This window comes from Zonotrichia albicollis, chromosome 1 (assembly GCF_047830755.1).
Source record: "Zonotrichia albicollis isolate bZonAlb1 chromosome 1, bZonAlb1.hap1, whole genome shotgun sequence".
NCBI classification, from domain to species: domain Eukaryota; kingdom Metazoa; phylum Chordata; class Aves; order Passeriformes; family Passerellidae; genus Zonotrichia; species Zonotrichia albicollis.
In genome coordinates, this window is record NC_133819.1 from 86,669,476 (window position 1) to 86,676,838 (window position 7,363).

Sequence of the window (7,363 nt, forward strand, 5' to 3'; positions counted from 1 at the left end):
CTCAGTGTGCAGCATATGCTGTGGTCATGAAAGCTGGAGGCTCATGACCTGCTATGAACACAAGCTGTTCCCAACTAGTGGTCGATAATTTTCTGTATCATTTACAATAAATATTAAAAACCACCAACACAGTATGAAATTATGTCCACCTGCTTTCTAGGACATATTTGCATATTTGCTAATTGAGCAGGCATTAGCAAAGAATCACTCTGTAACAGATTTTATTGAGAAATTCAAGAAGCATTTAAGCTTAAGAATTAAACTTGGACTTAAAGTTCAATAAATACAGGTTTTTAGAATGCTTTTCAGCCTTTTCTATAAAAATTTTACTACGCATATAAATCATGGGAGTTTTGTCATTGTCTCTAAAAGAAGTAAAATCACACTCTCCTTTCACAACCTCTCAAATACTAGACCATAGGGAATTAAAAACTTCTTTTCTCCTCATGCATAAAATCTTCAATAATATATAAAACACTATTTTCCGGTATACAGTAGCTTTTTGACTTGAACACCTGTGTTTCAGAAAACTAATTCTACCAGTTTGTATTGAGCTATATGCTTCCTTCTAGCTTGTTCCTGACAGTACTAGATCTTAACCAAGTGTCTCTCTACTGATTCACACTGGAAAACCATTGTATGTCAAATAGTGATTTATATAATTGTTTGAATGACCAAAAAGAGGATTTGCACCCACAAATAAGATCTGTACAGCATGTAATGCAAAAATATATTTGGGGTCAATCCAATGCTGCATAAAAGCAGGGGTCCCAGCCTCTGGAGGGATACAAGATTTACGTGCTGTCTGCATTCCACTTTTTACTCTATCCTATTAAAACAGCTATTTTATTGTGCCATTTGTTTTCAGATCTTTCTTGCCAAGATCCAAAAAGAACCCTTCACCATCTTGCTTTTTCACACACATCCTTTGCCTTGGTACAAAACTATTTTTCAGGGATTCTCTTGGCTCATCTGACTTTTATATTTTTCTGTTCTTCAAACAAAAATGGATTTGCAGGGCTATGAGGCTGATTAATCTTTCCCCAAGAAAACTGCCAAAATGGCTACAGTTGCAGAGTTCTGGGGTAATTTACTCTCAGAGACAAGAATTTGAAGGCTCTTTTAACTTTTGGTGAAAATAACGTTTATTACTACACTGTTGCTGAGGGGCTGCTACATATTCTAACCTAACCTGACTCACCAAGTATCTTCAAGGACACCCTAGCTGAGAAAAAACTCAGGTAACTGGACAAAGTCTTGACAGTGTAGAAGTTAACACTCTTTTGATAGTCAATGGTCAGATGACGAAAAGATCAGGCAGTATTACGGAATACAGATTTCAAATCAAACTATTAACTGGTTGTTTTCTTCCTCAAAGACTCACTTTGAGCAGAGAGAAAATAGCTTAAATGTCCAACTTCTGAAATATTGCAAAATGCACAGCTGACAAAGTTCAGGAAGGCTGGGGAATGAAGACAGCTAAGCAAAATCTATCAGCAGACTCCTTCAGATTAACCTAGCACTCCATTAAAAGCGTTCCTTGGTTAGTAAAAAGATATTTCAAAAGAATTATTATTTGGGGAACTTCACAATCAATCATGCTGATAGATGGTTTCATTTGTCTGGGAGAGGACTGTTTCAGTACTGTGACAGGGTAAAAAGGAACAGCAAATTCGGCTGTGAGCCACTTGGCACAGTGTTTCAGCATATGCTGCTCTGCATCACAGTTTTGGAAGGACAGAAAGCTCTTAGAAAAGTAAGTGGACAGAATCAATCTCATATGAGGCAGCCAAAGGCATAAATGCCATTTTCATCTGAAGATTTCTTACATAAAAAAACCCTGATTCTCTCCATTAGGCAGCAGTCTTTGCTAATAAATGTAACTCGTATTGTTCAAGCGTTCATGGAGTAATATTGAAATGGCAGATTTCCTTACTGAGAATGACCTGAGCAAGTACTGAATTAACTGCAGTTACAGACTAGGCCAAAAACTCTTGTACATAGAAGTATTCAGAATTAAGCTATGACTCAACTACACAGTTTTCACTCAGTACAAATGATGATGGTCTTTAGAGAGCAGATATTCTTCATCTGACAATCTGCTCTATGGCCACTGTAATGCTAGTGACACTGGTCTTTAATGAAGCCAGGGCCACTATAGGATTCATCTGGAGTGATGAAGGTCAGCTACATCTCTCTCAACATGCCTCCTACCAGCGCAGGACCCGAAGGGGAAAAACTAATGGCTCATCAGTGGCACAGATGTGCCTGCAGGAAAATGTTCCTCTGGTTATTTATGGTTGGATAAAGTCATTTACAGAGTCTCAGTGGAGCCAAAGGGCCATAACCAGACTTGAGAATCTATTTTCTTTTTTAATCTCCACAGGAATTTCCATATACTCTAGCAGCATTGCATTCATAGAATGTCCCCCTCAAAGAAAAATCTGTTTCATCCAAACCCATTATTTGAAAGAGGTTTCTGGAGGGGGTTTTCTACAGAATATTTCCCACTAAAAATCAGGGTGAAATGGAAAATTAGCACCTGTTCAGTGTAACCTACCCATTTTGTTGGGGCAAAAGAAAGCAGGAGCTATAAAGGGGAATGAGATAAAAGAGACAATAGTGCCTTCATCAGTCATCAGAAATACCTGGTTAACATACAGTTTAGTACTAATGTTACTCAAGTGAAATATTCTAATGTATACAAAGGTATTTTTGAAACAATTTTAAATCAGAAGAAAGGGGGTTCTGTATTTTCACTTTTGAAGAGATTGAAGACAAAAGAGCATTATCTCAACACTTCCTATGTGACAAAATTCCTTTTGCAGAAAATTTCTGCAAAAAGCAAGGATTTGCCTATGGATCCTTGGCAAGGATTTCTCTTTGATGACTCTAAGCAGAAGTTAATCAGGAGAAAAGACTAGATGAACCTTGGGATGGACAAAGATGAGGTATTCAGAAGATGCAAAGCAAAAATGGAAATAGAACATAGAGAAGTCAGCATGCAACTGAGCACAGGCTTGGGAAGCAACTGAAAAAAGATGGCTAAAGCTTAAGTAAACTCTTCCTGCTAGTGGTCTCAAGTATTTTTTCTGTCTTAAACCTCCAAACAGAATTTATTAAGTATTCTCATTACAGCTACATACTAGTCCTAGTACATGATTTAACAATATTCTTTAAAAAATTCATTGCTTAACTTTCATAAGACTTTTTTGCCCCCTTCCTTGAAGAGTGGTAAATGATCATTCTCTAAATAGCTTCATATATTTAGGAAACTTTCTACACACAGGTGCATTAACATTGAATTAATCTATTTATCTTCATATTATTTGTCATACGCAAAACAGAATATCACTTTTAAATTTCAAAATATAAAATGTCTGTCTCAAAAGCATGTTACACAAATTTAATCCCCCATCATAAAGTGAATCATCATTTCCTTCAGCCACCACATTGTAAGATTTATACTAAGAAATAAAAAATTTTCCTGGTTTCAATATCCATTCTGCATTAGCCTTCTCTAAAAAGTCAAGATAGATCCTGACACTAATGCTATATTATATAAATAAAGGATTTTGATATTATTTATCAAATTCTGTAATTTAAAACACTGTCCAAATCCTTTGTTGTGTTGTTTTAATTAATTGTGTTTAACAGATAAATGTAAACTCATCAATAAAAAAATTTTGGTTTTCAACTATATGTTTAATCTACTTAGTCAGAAAGTACTAAGTAGATCCATAGTCACAATGCCCCCCAAAACAAAGCAACAATCAAATATAACAAATAAAACCAAGCAAACAAACAAAAAGAAAAAAAAAATCATAAGCAGAATATATGTGTGCACAAAACAGAGGAACCAATAGTTAGTATTTTATATGCAGCACATGTGTTCATGACAAACACTTCCATTCTCTACATAATTTCAATAAATTCTGAAGACTATTGTGATTTTTTTGAAACAGTGATTAGATTACTTTATTGCAAAAATACCAAGTAATTTAAAAATATTTTGAACATTTGTGTGCAGATCTGAAATTTATAGTTGTATTTTAACTTATTGATTATTTATTTATGCATTTAAAAATATAATAAATTTTGAACCTTTTAAATTGTTAATGATGACAAGAAAAAATTAAAGAAAGTCAAATCTGGATGTCCTCCATCAATGAAAACAGTAATGAAATTTCTATGTGATTAAAACACTACCCTTAAATCATGATGCAGTTCAGAAAAATGTGTAGTCATATTAACAAATAAATTCTTTATATCAGATATAGCTTTTTAACCTAACTTCCTGGTGGAAAATACTGTGGTAAATTACAGAATTTAGAAAGCCATGAAACAGGCAGAAGAAGCATGTTGAGCATGATAAAGAATATGAGAGGTTTTTGTAACCATTTTTTGTACCACTTATATGATACCATATGGTCTGCTACTTCAATAAAACGAAGGTTCACTGGCCTAATTTTAAATACAGATTTGAAAATCATAATGCAAAGTATAAAATGCTAATGAATGTATTTATTTAGGGGTGCCTTTTAGAAGTTTGGACAACATTACAATTACTCAACACATGACATTTTGGCATAAAGTCAGGATAGACTCCTCAAATGCATAAAACACAAATGCACCTGCTCAAGGTAGGATAAATATTCATACAGGAAGATGAAGAGTCAAAATAACAACTGTGCCTCTTCACCTGTACTTATTTTAGCTCTACCACAAAATACATTAATTAGTGAAACAATCCAACTGCTGATGAACAGCTGTGAGCTTCACAAACTGTCTCTGGACCTGCTAAACTGGACATAAAATATTGTGTACACTGCTTCTAAGCAAAAATTTAGAGGAGTGCAATTTTAATTTAACAACATGGCTTTCCTGTAAGCACACTAAAACACACTCGAGCCACCGAATAACCTTCAATAAAATCAATAAGCATTAAGAATTGAAATAGCTTCCAGACTGGGGACTACAGGGTACCAACACTCTCAATTTGGCAAGGCCAGAGTGCTTAGCTGAATAAGGAGTTCAAGATATACATAAAGTTTAGCTGTAAAATATATTATCAAGTAAGGCCCATAATGATGAATTAAGTGAAAATCAAGAATGTTTCTAATTTTTCTAAAGTACTTTTAGCTTAAAATTAATTAAAGTTCTTTCACAACATTTTTAATGGCAGAGAATTTTTAATTTTATTTCTTCCCTTGCAATCTCTTCAATAGACTATGATTTTAATTTTTGGTTCATGTCTTGTAAATTGATCTATGAAAAATCAAAAGGGTTAAAGAAATCAGTTGTAGCCTAAACAAAAATCAAATATTAGCTTCTGAAGAGCATTAGCTGGGATTTTCTACAATACAAATTATAACCTGCGATATTGAATTACTTGCAATAAATATATTGATAAAATATTTTCACTTTTAAAGTTTTCCTGAACAGTTTTCACGAAATCTAGTGCCTAGTCCACAAAGTCCTTCATCCTTATTTAAAATGAATGTGGATTTTGACACATGTTCGCAGATGGTTGCCTAGGAAATTTTAGCATGCTTTGGACATAACTGAAAAAAGTTATTCTTAGAAGCATTTGCAATTTCAGGTGGCTGTTACTTGAGAAGTACACATGCAAAAAGGTGAAAAGACTAGCTTCAGTCACCACGGATGTGTCAGTGTCTCCATTACCCAGGTCAAATTTAGCCACATTTTGCATAAAGAGGAAGGGTGATTCACCTTGGGTCAAAGATTCAGTGCTCTGTAAAAGGGCAGAATTTTCAACGACCTTGTCTATTGCTGGTGCTTGTCATTGTGGGGATCAATTTAACTTTACAGCATCCAAAGCATCTTTTATTCCTTTTTGCTGCCACAGCACAACTCCACACAATTCCTTCATTGAGTGCTCTTAGATCCCCAGTGGGCACTTAAGACTCCCAGGGTAATTGTGTAATAGAATATAATCTGACTGGCTGCAACCTACTGCATTTCTGCCACACCACAACAAAAACAAATCAAAATAAATCCCCAGCATTCAAAAACTTCCTTCACTCTTCTACTCTGCAAAGCCTGATCATAGGAGACCTAATGTTTTGTTTGTTGGTTTTTTTGTTTGTTTTTTTTTTTTTTTTAAGAGGAACAAAAAGGAAAAGGATAAATGCGAATAACAGGAATATCTACAGAATGCTAACAAAAATCAGAACAAAAAATGAGTTGTCGGCAAGCACTCAGTACAAAATTGAATTCATTGCATGCAGAGTAAAGACTGATTTAAATTCACTCATAAAAGCAGCATTAAGGAGGAATCTAGGTGCTCAGACAAGAAGTTCTGTTGTAAGATAAAATGCTATACAAGGTTATACCATCCAAAGCCTCAGTTTTTTATATATGTTTTTCTTAAGCTCACCTGGTAAATCTGGCAAAGAGAATTAGCTATGTAAGCCATCTACTCAACATCTCCTCAAAGTCAAACAGAATAAGCAGCTACAGCAGTTCTTCATCATATGCTCTTTTTAAAAGTTATTTCTTATTTATTTTTATTGCATACAAGTGGTTGCTGGTATACAACAGCAAATTGAATATGTTTTACAAAAACAGTTATAGATCTCAATTTTTTTTCAGTGATTAATAATGTCTTCATCCACCTTGTTTGCCACTTAAAAAGTGAGATTTCATGGGGTAGCTGAAGGAGAGATGATGAACACTTTAGCTCTAAAAAAACCCCTACATGAGAGTCCTTGATGTTTTGTCTTTGAAATTATTTAGGGGAGGGAGCTTAACAGTAATAAATTATTCAGTAAAATGTGCACAATTAAATGCCATTTAGAATATTATAACATGGATTTTCAAGCTTTCTTTTAAGAAGGTGTAGTCATAGAAAAACAGGGCTAGCAGGCTAAGTCACTTTAATGCATTAAAATTACTACCTTCAAAGGGAGGCTGTACCTGTAAATAACACAATATGATGTTTTATTTGATTTGATTTCAAACCTCAAGGTCTGTATGTTCTCATGCTGCACCCTGAAATTTTGCAAACATGAATTTATTTCCCACATTCAGCGAGGCTGCTCAAGCATTTGACTACATATTTATATGGTTTTTGAGGAAAACACATAAATCATCCATCCACTGTTAGGTGACAGAAAAATTAAAGGAAATACTGGTTTAGTATCTATTTATCTATATATATGTATATATGTGTGTGTGTGTGTATGTATGTGTGTGTGTGTGTGTGTGTGTGTGTGTACATGTATAAATTTGTTTATTTTTTTCACCTCCACCCCCAGTTCAGACACTTAAACCAATTCAAGGACCTAGGTGGGTGTGGAAAGTTTGTTACAGAGACAACTGGTGTCTGAATCAGCAGGAT